The sequence below is a fragment of the Diabrotica undecimpunctata genome, chromosome 3, assembly GCF_040954645.1.
Source record: "Diabrotica undecimpunctata isolate CICGRU chromosome 3, icDiaUnde3, whole genome shotgun sequence".
NCBI classification, from domain to species: Eukaryota; Metazoa; Arthropoda; class Insecta; order Coleoptera; family Chrysomelidae; genus Diabrotica; species Diabrotica undecimpunctata.
In genome coordinates, this window is record NC_092805.1 from 124223113 (window position 1) to 124238863 (window position 15751).

The 15751-nt window shown below is 33.7% G+C and overlaps 1 protein-coding gene across 2 annotated transcripts in view; it reads right to left on the bottom strand.

The window, feature by feature from the left end:
• LOC140437359 (sterol O-acyltransferase 1-like) overlaps positions 1–15751 on the bottom strand; it is a 93713-nt gene that overhangs the window by 32645 nt on the left and 45317 nt on the right. The window lies entirely within an intron of this gene.

Genomic DNA, 15751 nt, shown 5'->3' on the forward strand with positions numbered 1-15751 from the left:
TGCCAATTGACCAGCGGAAGCCAATTGAACCTACAACTTTACATGTGGGAAGTCAATTGTTACCGTAAATAAATATATATATATATATATATATATATATATATATATATATATATATATATATATCTATATTTAATATAAAATTTGTATTTCTTGGTTTTGGGTTCATTAAGTAATAATAAATTTGGAACTAGATTTTATTGTCCATCGTAATCCACGTTTCGGCAGGAAACCCTTGCCTTTGTCAAGACTAAATGCTTTTATATACGTTATTCACACCAGATTTCTGGACTACCCTAAAATATTTTTATTGGGCATGGATCGTTCTAAAAATATTAGGTGGGTTTTTAAACTATTTTCTTCTCATTTTTCTATCAGTTATTATAGTAGAAATATTTGATCTAGATAACATCGTCCAATGCGAATATCGTTCTTCTTCTTCGCGTGCCATATCAGAATTATCCGACGTTGGCGATCACCATTGCGAAGCCTTCTCGATCTTCTGCAATATGGAATAATTGTCCTGCATTTAATATCTGAGTCCATTCACGAATGTTTTTTAACCAAGAAACTTGTTTTCTTCTTACACCTCTACGGCCCTCTATTTTGCCTTTAAGGAACAGTTGTAATATTTTATATCAACTTCCCCTTACTATATGTCCCATATACGACATTTTTCGATGTTTAACAGTCTTTAGCAGTTCTCTTTGTTGACGCTCCTTCTTCATTAGTTTTCCTTGCTGTCCAAGGTATCTTCAGCATTCGTCTATGAACCCACATTTCCAATGCTTTAATTTTGTTTATGATTGATACTTTTAACGTCCACACTTCTGCACTATACAAAAGTACGGACCAAACATAGCACTTAACCATTCTTTGTCTTCGTTCTAAACTGAGATGATTATTGCTAAGAAATGACTTCATTTTCATAAAAGTAGTTTTAGTCATCGCTATTCTACGTTTTATTTCTATGTCTGGATCTAGTTGGTCCGTTATCACAGTTCCCAAGTATGTCATTTTGTGAACTTTCTCAACTTGGATTCCGTTTAATTGAAGCTTTGCATCGGGATGTGGGTCAAGACTAAACACTAAAAATTTGGTTGTGTTTGAGTTTATTTTAAAGCCCATTTCCTCTTCTACCTCGTGAATATGATCAAGCAGAATTTGGAGAACTTCAATATTATCTGACAGAATTACTGTATCGTCTGCATATCTAATCACATTAAGTAGTTCCCCGTTGATTTTTATTCCATACGGTTGAAGTGCCTTTTTAAATAACTGGTCCGAGTAAACATTGAACAATGTTGGCGACAATTGTTGCAACCTTGTCTGACTCCTCGTTGTATGGAAATTTCATCGATGTAGTTATCTCCAATTTTTACGATAGCAGTTTGGTTCCAGTACAAATTTTAAATGACACGAATATCCTTGTCATCTATTCCGATATTTTTCAGTATTTGCATTAATTTTACATGCTGTGCTTTATCAAATACCTTTTCAAAGTCCACGAAATATGCAAATACATTTTTTCTTTGGTCACGGCATTTTTGTAATGTTAAGCGCAAAAGGTGCCTCCCTGGTTCCCATAGCATTTCTAAAACCAAATTGGGTATCTTCGAGATCTTCTTCGCATTTGCGTCTTATTCTGTGAAGTATTTTTAGGAAAATTTTAAGAGTGCGGCTCATTAGGCTAATTAATCAATATTCTGAGCATTTTCTCGCATTGTGTTTTTTAAGTATTGCGACAGAGATGGATTTGAGCCAATCTGTGGGAATCACTCCGGTGTTATATATTGAATTAAAAAGTCTTACTACTACTTTTATGTTATCATCCTCTATTAGTTTCAGCAACTCAGTTGGTGTATCATCTGGACCACAAGCTTTTCTAATTTTAGCATTATTTATAGCGCGTTCTACCTCACATTTCATAATTTCTGGGCGTCAGTACAGTTTTGGTAGAATTCGGCAATATTATTCCTGTCATCTTCAAACAACTCTGATATATACAGCTGCCATTCTTTTCTTATTTCGTGATTATTTACAATAATTTTGTTATTATTATCAAAGAGTACAGAGGTAACTCGTTTTTTAAATATGTTACTCATTTCTTTTAGTTTTTTGTGCACATTAAATAAGTCGTGTTTAGATATTACATCCTTCATTTTGTCGCAGATTTCTCTCATCCATTTTTCTTTGGCCAATTTGATCTCATTTTTTATTCTTCTCTGCAGATGTCTATATTCTGTTTCATTAGATTTTATCAGTCGACGTTGTTGCATTAATTTCAAGATGTCGTCTGTCATCCATTTATTTTTCTTGATTAAGTTTTTTCTATAATCTTTGTTTGTGGAGATTTCGTTAACTTGGTTATTGAATTCACTCCATAGTTCTTCTGGATCTTCTAGTTGTTCTAATATGTTTTTTATTCTATTGTTAAATTCTTTTTTAATGTTATGTTTTATGTTTATATCGTTAAAGTTAAGTACATTAATTTTTGGTTTTTGTTGCTAAATTCGTTTTAATCTTAGTTTAATATCTGCTACAAGTGGTTGATGATCAGATCCAAATTCTTCCCCAGGAAATGTAGTGACTTTTTTGACGCCATTTCGGAAACGCTCATTTACGAGCATATAGTCTATTTGATTTCTTGAAGACTCAGGGCTATTGCCATCATCAAATGGGGCTTTTCAAGTGTATAGTCGTCGCTTGGGTAGTTTATACCAGGTGTTTACAATGATCATATCATTTTCTTTACAAAATTCATACAATTTCGGTCCTAGATCGTTAGGTTGTCCCAGACCATAAGGACCTACAGTCTCACCTCGTCGACCTTCCCCAATTTTTGCATTGAAGTCGCCTATAATATATAAAATTTCGTGTTTATTAAGTTTCTTTGAGATGTCGGATCTGATCATACGACTTCTCGACTATATCGTTCTATTTTCTATCTGCAGTTCGGGACATAGATTTGAAGTATGTTAGTTTTAAATGGTTGAGTATTTATTTGGAGTAATATTATTCTATCCGAGACTGGTAGGAAATTGGTCACATATTTACTCATTTCTGATGTTACTAACATACCTACACGAATATCGTTATGTACTGCGATATCTGAAAAATGCTTCGTCTTCTTATTTTTTTTATGTAAATAATACTCTGCCTGATTTTCAATGTGCCCCCAGTAAGTTATCGTTCCATTGTTTTCGTGGTATTCCCACTGATTGGCTGGCACTTGGCAAAGTTAGATAAGATACGCCTAAAAAAATTTTACTCGAAGCGATTTGGTAAGTTGTTTTTTTTTGGTTATAAGTTATTTTGTTAATAACAGTTTCTGTCCCACTAAGACTGGAAAAACTAAAAAAAAAATACATTTAAACTTAACAAAAACTTTAAATCGAATAAAAAAAGTTTGGTGCAGTAGAAACGCAAAAAAAATCTGGTCGGTTATGCTCTGCTAATATATTCTGCATACATAAAGTATATGCATATAGGTACACTAAATACATCTGCTATTGAATGTATATTCGTGTTGATCTTTGCGATCTAAAAATGTGTTCATTCGTAATCAGTTCTCCATTTTCGTTCTAACATTCTAATTAGTCATAAAATGTTTCCCTTGTTATTTGAGGCTTGTTGTGTTCAGGTCTTCCTTCTCCATCCTTTTCTATGCGGTTACAATCCTTTCTGATACGTATTGACACTCTTTGATGTGATTTTGGTATATTAGTTATTAATAAAGCTACACCTTTTTTGTTCATGTTTTCTTTTGCTATCCCACTGTAGATTAGTATATTTTCACCTAATTTTAATTATCGCTTTCCTTTCAGAACTTATGTTATTCCCTGGTTTCCCGTGTTCATGTAGTAATTCTCATAATATGTAATTTTTAAATCTTTTATTTAGTTGTTAAGAAGTTTTTTATACGTTTTAACCTTGACATACATTGTTTAAAAATCAATGAAATAAGAATGTCATACTGCTTTATTATATTATTGGTACATCATTGTTGTCTTACAATAGCATAATAATTTTACTTGCACGTAGTTCACCGCACAATGCACGTAGTTCAATAACACATGCATCAATGTATCTTTTTAGATATATTAGAACAAGTATTACCTACAGTATTGAAAATAGTCTATTAATTTTTTTAAGTTATATAGTCTAAATGTCTATAAAAATGCGATAAAAAATATTTGGTTTTACAGTTTTTACTATTTAGGTCAGGTTAATTTTCTGTATTTAATTTTCATTAAGTAACCATTTTGTTATTTAGTTCTTTAAACAATTTATAGAGTAAGGTATTTTACTTATTTATTTATTTAAAATTCTCAACAGACTTTGTAGGCCCAGGGCCAAAAGACAATTAAATCATTACATTAATAATGAATAATTAAATTATTACATATTACATGAGAATTTTGACCATTTAAGTGTTTTATAGTTAATATTCATCTCTATAAAAAATTCGATGTGTTGTCGCGAAAAAGCTGATAAAAGTTGATAATAAAGAGCTTAACTTAAACCAGGGCTTCCCAAAGTGTGCGTCACGACGCCCTTGGGCGTCGCTGCGTTGTTCCAGGGGTGTCGCGTGTCAGCGTTGATTTTTATCACAGAAAATATATTTATTTGATTTTAAATGAGTATAAAATACATGTGTTAATACATAAATCAAATAAAAAATATAACATCAAGTCGAGAGACTATAGGCCCTTGAATTATACGAAATTAATCAAAAAATTGGATAATTATCTGTTTCGCCGGTCGGCTCCCCTCCGCCGTGTTCCCTACTGTCGCACGTGTAATGTCATTTAGTCAAGCTTTTCTCAGAGAACTACAAACACAGCTCGTGTTCGTAGTTCTCTGCTTTTGTTTTGTTTTATTAAGCCTAGTTCGGACTATGCTAGTATTTTAGTCGAGTAGCGAGTAATTTAGTAACTAAACATGTCTGAACAACAAAAATTTAGTCGAGTAGATTAGTAAGTAATTTAGTCGAGTCGATCTATTTTATTCTATATTTTTTCGGCAACTAGTACCTCCCACCACGCGTCCGTGCTCACTGGTTCACCGGCTAAACAAGTTCAAACCAGTTGAATTAGTTGAGTTCATTAGTTACCGCAAAAATTTCGTTTCTAACTAAAATTAAAAACTAAAATTCGTTTACAAATATTTAGAACATAAACGATTCTCACTTCTTAAAAGGGTCCGATGTATTTGAGAGTGTTTTTGCATTATCAGAATATTTACAGAACTTTCAAACATTCTAAAAATATCGAAGTGGGTCTTCCAATGGTTATTCCTTTTAGAAGACAATTGGTAGCTCCTAGTTTATCTCTTCTATCGATCCAATTTCGTATCTCTAGTTTCTTTTTATTAATCATACAAATTTCCTCAACCATCTCATCTTAAACAGCCGTTACGAATAGCTTAATCAGTATATTTATTTTATTGCGTTATAGGCTGTTTTAAATACAATTAAATACAATTAAAGTCAGGAAACTGCAATATCTGGGACATATCATGGGGGATGAGCGTTATAACTTGTTGCAATTAATAATGCAAGGAAGAATAGAGGGTAGAAGTAGTCGCGGAAGAAGACGCCTCAACAGACCTTGTAGGCCCAGGGCCAAAATACAATTAATAATAGTAATAATAATAATGTTTATTGATTTCAATATACAAGAAAAAAAGTATAATTAGTAGTTTTTTTACATACATATTAAATTTACATTTGTCACTCAAAAATCAAAAAAAACATTTACTCATTACCCGTTAAAACCTATTGGTCGAACACGGGAATAGTGTGTGACGATATTTAATTATATTTATTTATGTGTATAATAATCTACAAACATTGTGTAGTATGTATATTACATGTATTTAATTTTTTTATATGTATACAAACGAATATAAAAAATCACTCTATTGCAAATATTCTTCTTTTTTTTTAATTTTGATTATTCTTAATTAGTCAGATCGAAAAGTGTATGCACAAACATACGATCTAGACGTAACACATACTTTTTAAATATAGATTTTACCATATTTATTGATCTAAGAGTACTAATATATATTTTATACATGTTGGGCAAGTGAATTTTACGAAATTAATCAAAAAACTGTTCAATCCGACAATTATCCGACATTCCACGAAATTATCCGAAAATCGGATAATTATCCGGACATTGGCATGGTTATTCCTTTTAGAAGACAATTGGTAGCTCCTAGTTTATCTCTTTTATCGATCCAATTTCGTATCTATAGTTTCTTTTTATTAATCACACAAATTTACTCAACCATCTCATCTTAAACAGCCGTTACGAATAGTTTAATCAGTTATTGCGTTATAGGCTGTTTTAAATACAATTAAATACAATTAAAGTAAGAAAACTATAATATCTGGGACATATCATGAGGGGCAAGCGTTATAACTTGTTGCAATTAATAATGCAAGGAAGAATAGAGGGTAGGAGTCGCGGAAGAAGACACATCTCCTGGTTAAACAATTTGAGAGCTTGGTTTAACTGCACTTCTGCTGACCTCTTTAGAGCAGCGGTATCGAAAGTGCGAATTGCCATGATGGTTGCCAAAATTCTTAGAGGAGATGGCACATGAAGAAGAAGAAGATAGGCTGTTCATCTTGCAAAACCCAACCCACTTGTGAACTGTACTAGAACAAGTGAGAACGATTTTTGGGCAGTAGTATGTGTTTTAGTTACTAAATTACTCACTACTCGACTAAAATACTAGCATAGTGCGAACTATAAGAGTTAAGCTATAAGAGTTTTTTGCTATCAACAATGGATACTTATATTCAAAACAATAGAAAACGAAGTGAAGAATCAGGCAAGAACAGTAATGTAAATTTAGGTAAAAAGAAGAAATATAGAAAATATGACGACCAATATTTAGATTTTTGATTTACCCGCCTTACTAAAGGGAATATAGAACTTCCAAAATGTGTTGTTTTTTACAAAGTATTGGTGGCTGAAAGTATGCTTCCTAATAAACTAAAACGGCATTTGGAATTAACCCACAGTTATTTACAAGGTAAGCCAAGAGACTTTTTGTAAGAAAATTGCGAGAGTTAAAACATCAGACCACGGCTTTGGTTTCAAGAGCATCAATTCCTAAAAAAGCATTGCTCGCCTCTTACATGGTAGCTTATCATGTTGCCAAATGTAGAAACCACATACGATCGCTGAGGAACTAACTTTACCTATGGTAAATATGGTAACAGTGATGATTGGAGAATCGGCAGCTAAAGAAATAAAAAATGTACATCTTTCAAACAATACAGTTAGACACCGTATTCACGACATGGCAAAAGATATTAATGAGCAAATTGTGGGGAAACCTTCAACTTGGTGGTTTATTTGCTATTCAACTGGACGAGGCGACTGATAGTAATGATAATGCTCAATTGATATTATGCTCCATATTATGTACGGTACATACAAGAAACAAATATATGTGAGGATTTGTTATTTTGCAGAAAAATATGTAAGAGTTGTAAAGCTACTGATTTATTCAAGATTTTAAACTCATATATGACTGAAAATAATATTAAAGGTCGTGGCATATTATCGTGCACGTTGCGTTTCCAGCACAAAGCGTTTAGTTTCCAAAAAATATCATTTAAATGGTTTTAAATATGAACAACGCACACTGTCCGGAACATAGCGTTTCAGACACTTAACGCTTCCGTTCAGTATATTCGAAAACAATATTTTACTGATGCCGACGGCTACGTAACGAGCCATAACCGGTTGGTAAGGATAATGTGCATTAGATGTTCGTCGTTTTCCCCTTGTTTATTTAGATATTTGTTTGATTTTGATACAGAGTATGTATTTAAAAAAATAAGTTTCGAGGCTATTTTGTCATTTATGCATGTGTTTTTATTGCTTTGTGACAATTAATCACGGAAGTGATAAACAATTAGGACTTTTGTACGGAAGTGATACCTCTTCTTTTTAAAAATAGTTTTTGGTTTGATATGTACTTTTCGTTAAATGTAGTATTTTGTTTTTTAACTGAAGGTGAAATTAAATTTAAAACATATTTAAACTGAATCCTATTTATTCTAAAATATCCATAATATTTTTCATCGTCATCAATTAATTCTCTGTATAAAGTCCAGTATTCACATTCCTTCTTCCTTTCTTTTAGCATTGGATGTACTTCAAACCTTCTTTTTAACACAGTTTTTCATTCTTCATCGTTAAGTAGAAGAGCAATTGCTCATAATTTTTGTCGAGAAAAGCGAGATTATATCTTCACCGAACCAAACTGAAACGTTCTATGCATGAAAATGTGAACGCGCAGCCCAATTGCTGGAGTGGAAACGCTACGTGCCCGAAACGCTACGTGCACGATAATATGCCGCGACCTTAACTGGGATAACTGTGTAGGCGTGTGTACGGATGGTGCCCGAGCGATGTCTTGACAGAATGGAGGACTACAAGCTCTCATCAAAACCAGGGCTCCAAGTATAAAATGGCACATTGTGTCATACATAGAGAGGCATAGCATCATTAAAGTGGTGAACTACATTAAAACACGACCCGTGAAATCAAGACTTTTCCATAAACTTTGTGAAGAAATGGGCGCCGAGCAACGTACTCGCACGTGTATACGAATTAAGAAATGAATTTTACACGTAGGTATCTATATACAGAATCACATGATAATGCGCAAAACTTTATTAATTCAGAGTTTATAATAAAATTAGCATACCTCTGTGACATATTTAACAAATTAAATGTTCTTAATAAGTCTTTGCAAGGAAACAATACTCATATCCTGCAATTGGCAGATGAAATTACTGGGTTACAGAAGAAGTTGCTCTTACGGAAGAGAAAATTAGAAGATCAAGAAATTGACTGTTTCCCTGCTTTACAAAGTAAACTACAAGAAAAATCGATAGAAATCCTTGATCCCTCTTTAATAAATATGTTTACACAACACATGTTATCATTGAGCGAACACTTTGAGAAATATTTTCCCAAAGATATGAAACAATATGACTGGGTCAGAAACCCTTTCCTGTCATCCACGCCATCGACACTTTCAACAGAGGAAGAAGAACAACTGACAGAATTGTCCTGTGATTCCAGCCTAAAGCTTCAATCGTCAAGGCAAACTGTTTGAATTTTGGAGCTTATTTTATTATGAATATCATGCTATCAGCACTGCTGTATTAAAGGTTTTATTACCATTTGCTACTTCGTACTTGTGCGAAACGAGCTTTTCTGCAGTTGCAGTAATTAAAAACAAGTACATGTCAAACATAAACTTAGAAAAAGAAATGAGAGTGGCAATTTCGAAACTAAAGCCCCGGTTTCATAAGCTGTTCTCAAAAAAGCAAGCACATCCCTCACATTAACCAGCCAGTTACATAAAAAATATTCCTTTTCATGTTTGTGCCTATGTTTTAATTTCGTTCTTAATTTCTTATTAAACATATAAATAATTAATTAAAATCCTTTGTAAAAGGTATATATTTGAAAACCCAAACGGGTTATGTTAGACAAAACGTTTTCGGAATCCATCATTCCATCATCAGAGTCTAGGAGTACATGAATTGAGCAACTGAGTTACTTCCATGAAGTCCTCGTAGACACACCGTCTCAGAACTAGCAATTTCAACGTGGAGTCATATGTCGCCATGTTACCTAATCAAACGGTAACTTTAACATCTTAATATTTTATAAGTAATACTGTCAACCAAATGTAACTAATTATTTGTTAACGGGTTTTTACCCATATATTTAGTGGCTACATTCATGTACTCCTAGACACCGGTGATGGAATGATGGATTCCGAAAACGTTTTGTCTAACATAGCCCGTTTGGGTTTTTAAATATATACCTTTTACAAAGGATTTTAATTAATTTTTTAATATATGGTATACAGCCAACTACAGGAACGTAGATTCCTTGTTAAAATATAAATGTTCAAATAGTGTTTTTGTTATAACTATAACCTGTTACTAGGCTATTGCTAAAATTGGTAAGTATTATTAGGGGTTAGGTTGAGGGAGCGTCGCAAAAAAATAGCAAAGTCCCAAGGGCGTCACAGAACGAATAAGTTTGGGAAGGTCTGACTTAAACAATACTTAACGAAGACCACGTTGCACAAGTCAGAGAGCTTTATTGGGGGTGGGTAAATATATAGATGGTAAAAAATTGTAGATCAAAATAGATAGATAATAAATAGATAACAAAGTATCACAGTTTGAATACAGCTAAACTGCACAACAAAATGGGAGCCAATAAGTTTTCAACTGAAACTCAAAAATGAACTCAAGATTAAATAAATAAACATTTCTCTCAAAAACACACGTCAGAAAACACATCAGCAAATTATCAACAAAAATCTTGAAAATTGAAATATTTAACAAGAAAAGGTTATATATTCAATAAAATACTTTAGAACAAATATTATATTATTTTTTACAACAAAATTCAAATTATTTATATCGTCTCTACTCAAAAATAAAATAATACGTCACAATAAAAAAGAATGTTTATTAATCTTTTAAGCAAACATGAATTAAAAAAAAAAACAATAAACATTGTTTATTAATACTCAAAATACTCTAAAAATTTTATCAAATAATTCATATTATGACACATATTATCATCAAGAATCTTATATTTTAAAACAGTATTATCATTTATATAATTTAAATAATAGACAATACAGAAATTCTTTAGTCAAAACTTTAATATCTCACAACAAAAAAATTAACAATCAAACGAATATTTTACTAGAATCTGAACGAATATCAATGGACATTGTTCCGTTTTACCTAAATTAACGTTAAAAAATTATAATAAAAAAAATTAAAAATAAACAAATCAACAAAAAATAATAAACGTTACTGTCCCTAACAACAAAAAACATTATTATAAAATATTTCACTTACAATAGTTTGTTTATGTTTGGAAATAGGGCCATAGGCCTGGAGAAAAACAAATGGCTTTAAAGATGTTGAAATACGATATATTTACCTCTTTGGCCAAAATATTGCTAACGACGGTTGGCCTAAACATGACAAAGGGAGGTTTACTGTGAATACTAGTGGCAACGGTTGAATGGCCAGTCGGACTATAAATAAACGAACTCTTGCTATCGCAATTAATTAAAAACGAATAGTGACTAACTTAGTCACAAAATTATGAGATTCTCAATACCTAGAGTACAAAAATATGCACGTCTGAATGCATATTGATACAAATAATAACTGGCAACTGAAAACCAAAAATCGGATAGTGGCTTTTTATAAATTAGGCAGTAATAAAAATTAATAATCCCAAGACATAGTTAACAAAAAAATCAGGCACATAATAAAGAAATTCAACCTGCTACAGTGTTAAACTCCCCCACTATCTTGTATCCCTTACTTTTGCTCTTCAGCATGCCCGGGTATCTCTTATGGGAGTGACAGTCCTCTGAAATTTGTATTTCCTAAGGACACCAGAGGGCGTAGCATTCATAGCAAAGCTTCGTGACTGCGCAATACCGCAACCAACAAAACAAGTACGCCATTTTTATTGTGGTTTCGACACAGTGTTTCGAGTTGTAATATTTGCGATTAAATAATTGTTTGCTTTTTTGCCATCATATTTAAATAATTACGGTTTTTAACTGTTGCGTTAATGGTTGTAATAATTACAATAAGGATGCTCAAATGCATATTTTTCCTAAAGATAGGGCGGTAAGTAGAAAATGCTGATATAAGATTTTATTTATTTTTTAATAATTGCCTTAAAATGTCCGATGTTGTCCCCAACTTATTTCCTTTCACGTTATGATGTGTATTAGAATTGTTGCCGATATAGAATTAGGTAAAAGTTTTTTAGGAAGTAAAATTATCGCCATTAAAAATGTGGCAATTCTTCAATGTTTTAAGAACTTTTTCTACAAAACTTTTGTTTATTTGTCCTTTAGTAAAGCACCTCTAGAAATATACTATGTAACATTATTTCACAGAAAATATTAAAAGCAAATTATTTATTTTTTAGCTTTATGATATTTGGATTAATAAAATTGGCAGAGAAGACTTGAAGTGGTAAATTGGCAGAAGCCCGCTATGTTGGAATTGTTGGATCGAGATATAAGTCCACCTTGAAATGTGATGCTATTCCTTCTCTGTTTCTGTGTTGTAATTTATAGAAACTACAGAATAGCCACTGTTTAACCAACTACATTTAAAAACATGTAATTAATGTTTATAAAAAAAAATAAAGTAGAAAAAGAACCAACGTTTGTTTTATTTTTGTAATCAAACCCTCAATATTAATCTTTATATTTGAAGAATTACTAGATTTTTTAAAAAGATGTTGCTTTCCTAAGGCCGCCAGATGGCGCATTGTCCAGAAATATCCTACACAGTTTCCTATCTATTCAGTAATATATATTCTTTATCTATGCTCTTCAGTCCCTGATTACCATAGATTCTATATATTCCTATAACTTCTCGTGCCATATTTTCCTTGGTCTTTCTCGTCTTCTTAGCTCAATTAACCTTGTGCGTAGTTTCTTTTATATATTTTCTATATCCATTTTTTCAACATAACGTCCTTGTAAAGCATATTTAATTTGTTATTATTTCTACTTTGCCAGCCATTTAGTATTATTTTTCCACCAAAAATAGCTGTCAATCTTTCGTTTTCTTCTTTTCTTCATTTTTTCTTGATTTTATTAGCATTCGTAGGTCACTGTTAGTCTTATAACAGTTTTGTAGATTCTGAATTATGGCTATTCTCGATATATACATACTTTGATTTTACTAAATGTCTAAAACTGCCCCACTTTTGATTTCCTTTTGTTGTTCTAAATTTGTTTAATTTGCTCGTGCCCTTTTTTGTCCATCACCATTCCCAGATCTGTAAAATTTAAAACTCTTTTACATTCCTATTCTTTTTCGTCAAACAATCTAACGCTGGTAACTTTATTGTTTTTTCCATGTTCTCTTTTTATATTTCCTAGTACCATGCATTTGGTTTCTCCTAATTTATTATTAAGCCGAATTTCACCTTTGCTTTTTTTCCTACTTTTATAATTTTGCAATTCATTTTTTGTTTTTGCTAGCAGCGTCAGGTCATTCGCGAAAGCCATGCCCGGATGTTCGTATCCCTGGCATTTTCCATTGCCTTAGTGCTTTGTACATATTTTCTCTATCTCTCCTATCATAGGCCCGTCTGAAGTCTATAAATACAGCATGCAGAACCATTTTCTATTCATTGCAGACTGTTTGCATGACTTTTTTAGTTTTGCATGCTATTAACTGTCACCTCGGGGAAACAAATAAGGGTGTAACCACCTTCTAGCTCCTCTACTTAAGTCCATTTTCGGGTTATGGACTTGGAAAATATTTATCTTCGGTGTCTTGCCTTGAAAAAGGCAAGATATTTCTTACATGACAATTTCTTTGTCGAAATAAAAACACCAAGTTAAGTTGAAACAATTCTCAGCCACAGAGTATGGAAAACAAATGCAGGAAGCAGAGCCCCGAGAGCACTAAGCTCTCGGAGAGCCCGTGAGGAACTGACCTGGCTGACCTGAAAATCGCCAATATTTATATGCGCTGCTCGAGCGATAAATAGGGATTTCCAGGTCAAGAGCCAACGGGAAAATTCGAGGCGGGGCGATGCGCATCGAAATGCGTACCAGTCCACAGACTATCGCATTCGATGACATCCCCCCTTCTCTGGAGACTCTGCGGCTGGGAAAAATATTTATTGAATAAAAAATACAATAAAAGTACATGTGAAAATACACAAGAAAATATGCATAAAAATACAAGTAAAAAATGTTCAAAATAATTCACAAAACACACTTATGGGGGGAGGTCGGTGGTGATGACGGCATCTCAAGCTCCTGCAGGTCCATCCTCGGTCGGTGTGCCAACCCCTCCAACGGGTTCGTCTTCTTTTCGGTCGTCCGGATCCCATCTGCCATATCCAACGGGGTTTCGTAGGGTACCAGTGTGCCGAAGCCTACGTGGTCGTCCGACCACTTTCGCTAGGGGGGCGATGACTGGGTCTACTCCGGGACTTCCATCGGCATCTGGGGCTTCGGACTTCGAAGAAGCCTGGCTCGTCAAAGGTGTCTACACGTCGAAGGAATCAGGTCTGCAGAAGGCCTCGATGTCGGAGTGTTAGAGTATTGCTTTCTAACACTACGTGGTTCTCCCCATTATTCTCTTGACTTCAACCCATGTTGAAGTTAATGGTGTGTTGCCTTCTGTGAAGCGAGCTGGGTCGCAGGTTCGGAATAATCCACGTTGTCGGGCGCCATGTCACCTCGGGGGAACAAATAAGGGTCTAACCACCTTCTGTTGTCTCCGGGTGCTCTGTAGAGGGCTTCGAATATACTGTCGAGAGCTCCTCTACTTAAGTCCATTTTCGGGTTATGGACTTGGAAAATATTTATCTTCGGTGTCTTGCCTTGAAAAAGGCAAGATATTTCTTACATGACAATTTCTTTGTCGAAATAAAAACACCAAGTTAAGTTGAAACAATTCTCAGCCACAGAGTATGGAAAATAAATGCAGGAAGCAGAGCTCCGAGAGCACTAAGCTCTCGGAGAGCCCGTGAGGAACTGACCTGGCTGACCTGAAAATCGCCAATATTTATATGCGCTGCTCGAGCGATAAATAGGGATTTCCAGGTCAAGAGCCAACGGGAAAATTCGAGGCGGGGCGATGCGCATCGAAATGCGTACTAGTCCACAGACTATCGCATTCGATGACATAACAGGATTCCTTGGAACCATATTAAAACAATTTTATACTATTTATAAAAATAGGATCTATAAACTTCACGAATATGGTGTAAGAGACATTAGCCTGGGTGAAAGGTCTTTCATGGATAACTGGGAATGAAGCAGTTGATTTTGAACTTAAAATAAAAAAACACATCACTTAAATTTGAGAGTAAAAATGTGTAACTCGTCAGATATTATTAGCTTATATAAGGCTGATATTAGGGTTAGATGGGAAGCTCAGTATAGAAAGTGTTTGGATAAATTTCCGCGATCAGGTAAACGAAAATGACTAAGTTCTCTTAAAGAATCGAATTTATTTAATACTCGACGTTTTGAGACCCATTTAGGAGCCATTATCAAGGGCGATATGGTTCAATTCGAGTTCGGAGTCTCAATCTGCCTACTCCTCTCACTCGTGGCGTACCAGTATCGTGTTCTGTAGAAATACAGAAACCGTCAAACTGTACTGAGGTCCCAAGGTCTTCAGTGTCGAGGGACGACCGTTCTTACCTTGTGATGCCTGCACGAAAAATTAAGGAGCGGATGGGAGCAATGATTTTTGTTTTTTCGAAATCTATTTTGTGGCCTGTCTGAATATGATGTTGGGCTAGGGCTGATGTAGTATCGTAATATTTGACTGATATAGAATTTTCGTAAATACGGTTATGGATTCGTCGGTTTGTCTGTCCTGTGTATGTATGTGGACAACTGAAACAAAGTATCTCGTAGACACCATGGTCTTTATTGGTGATTTGTTGTTTTACGGACAATCTCTGACGAGATTGGACAACTTGGAGTGAGTAGTGAAGATGGTTTTGATGTTCGTGAGGGATAAGAGTTCTACTGATCTTGTCAGTGACAACTTTAATAAAAGGTAGAAAGATTTTGGGTTGATCTAGCGGCAAGGTTTCCTTCTTGGATGTAATTTTCATATATATATATATATATATATATATATATATATATATATATA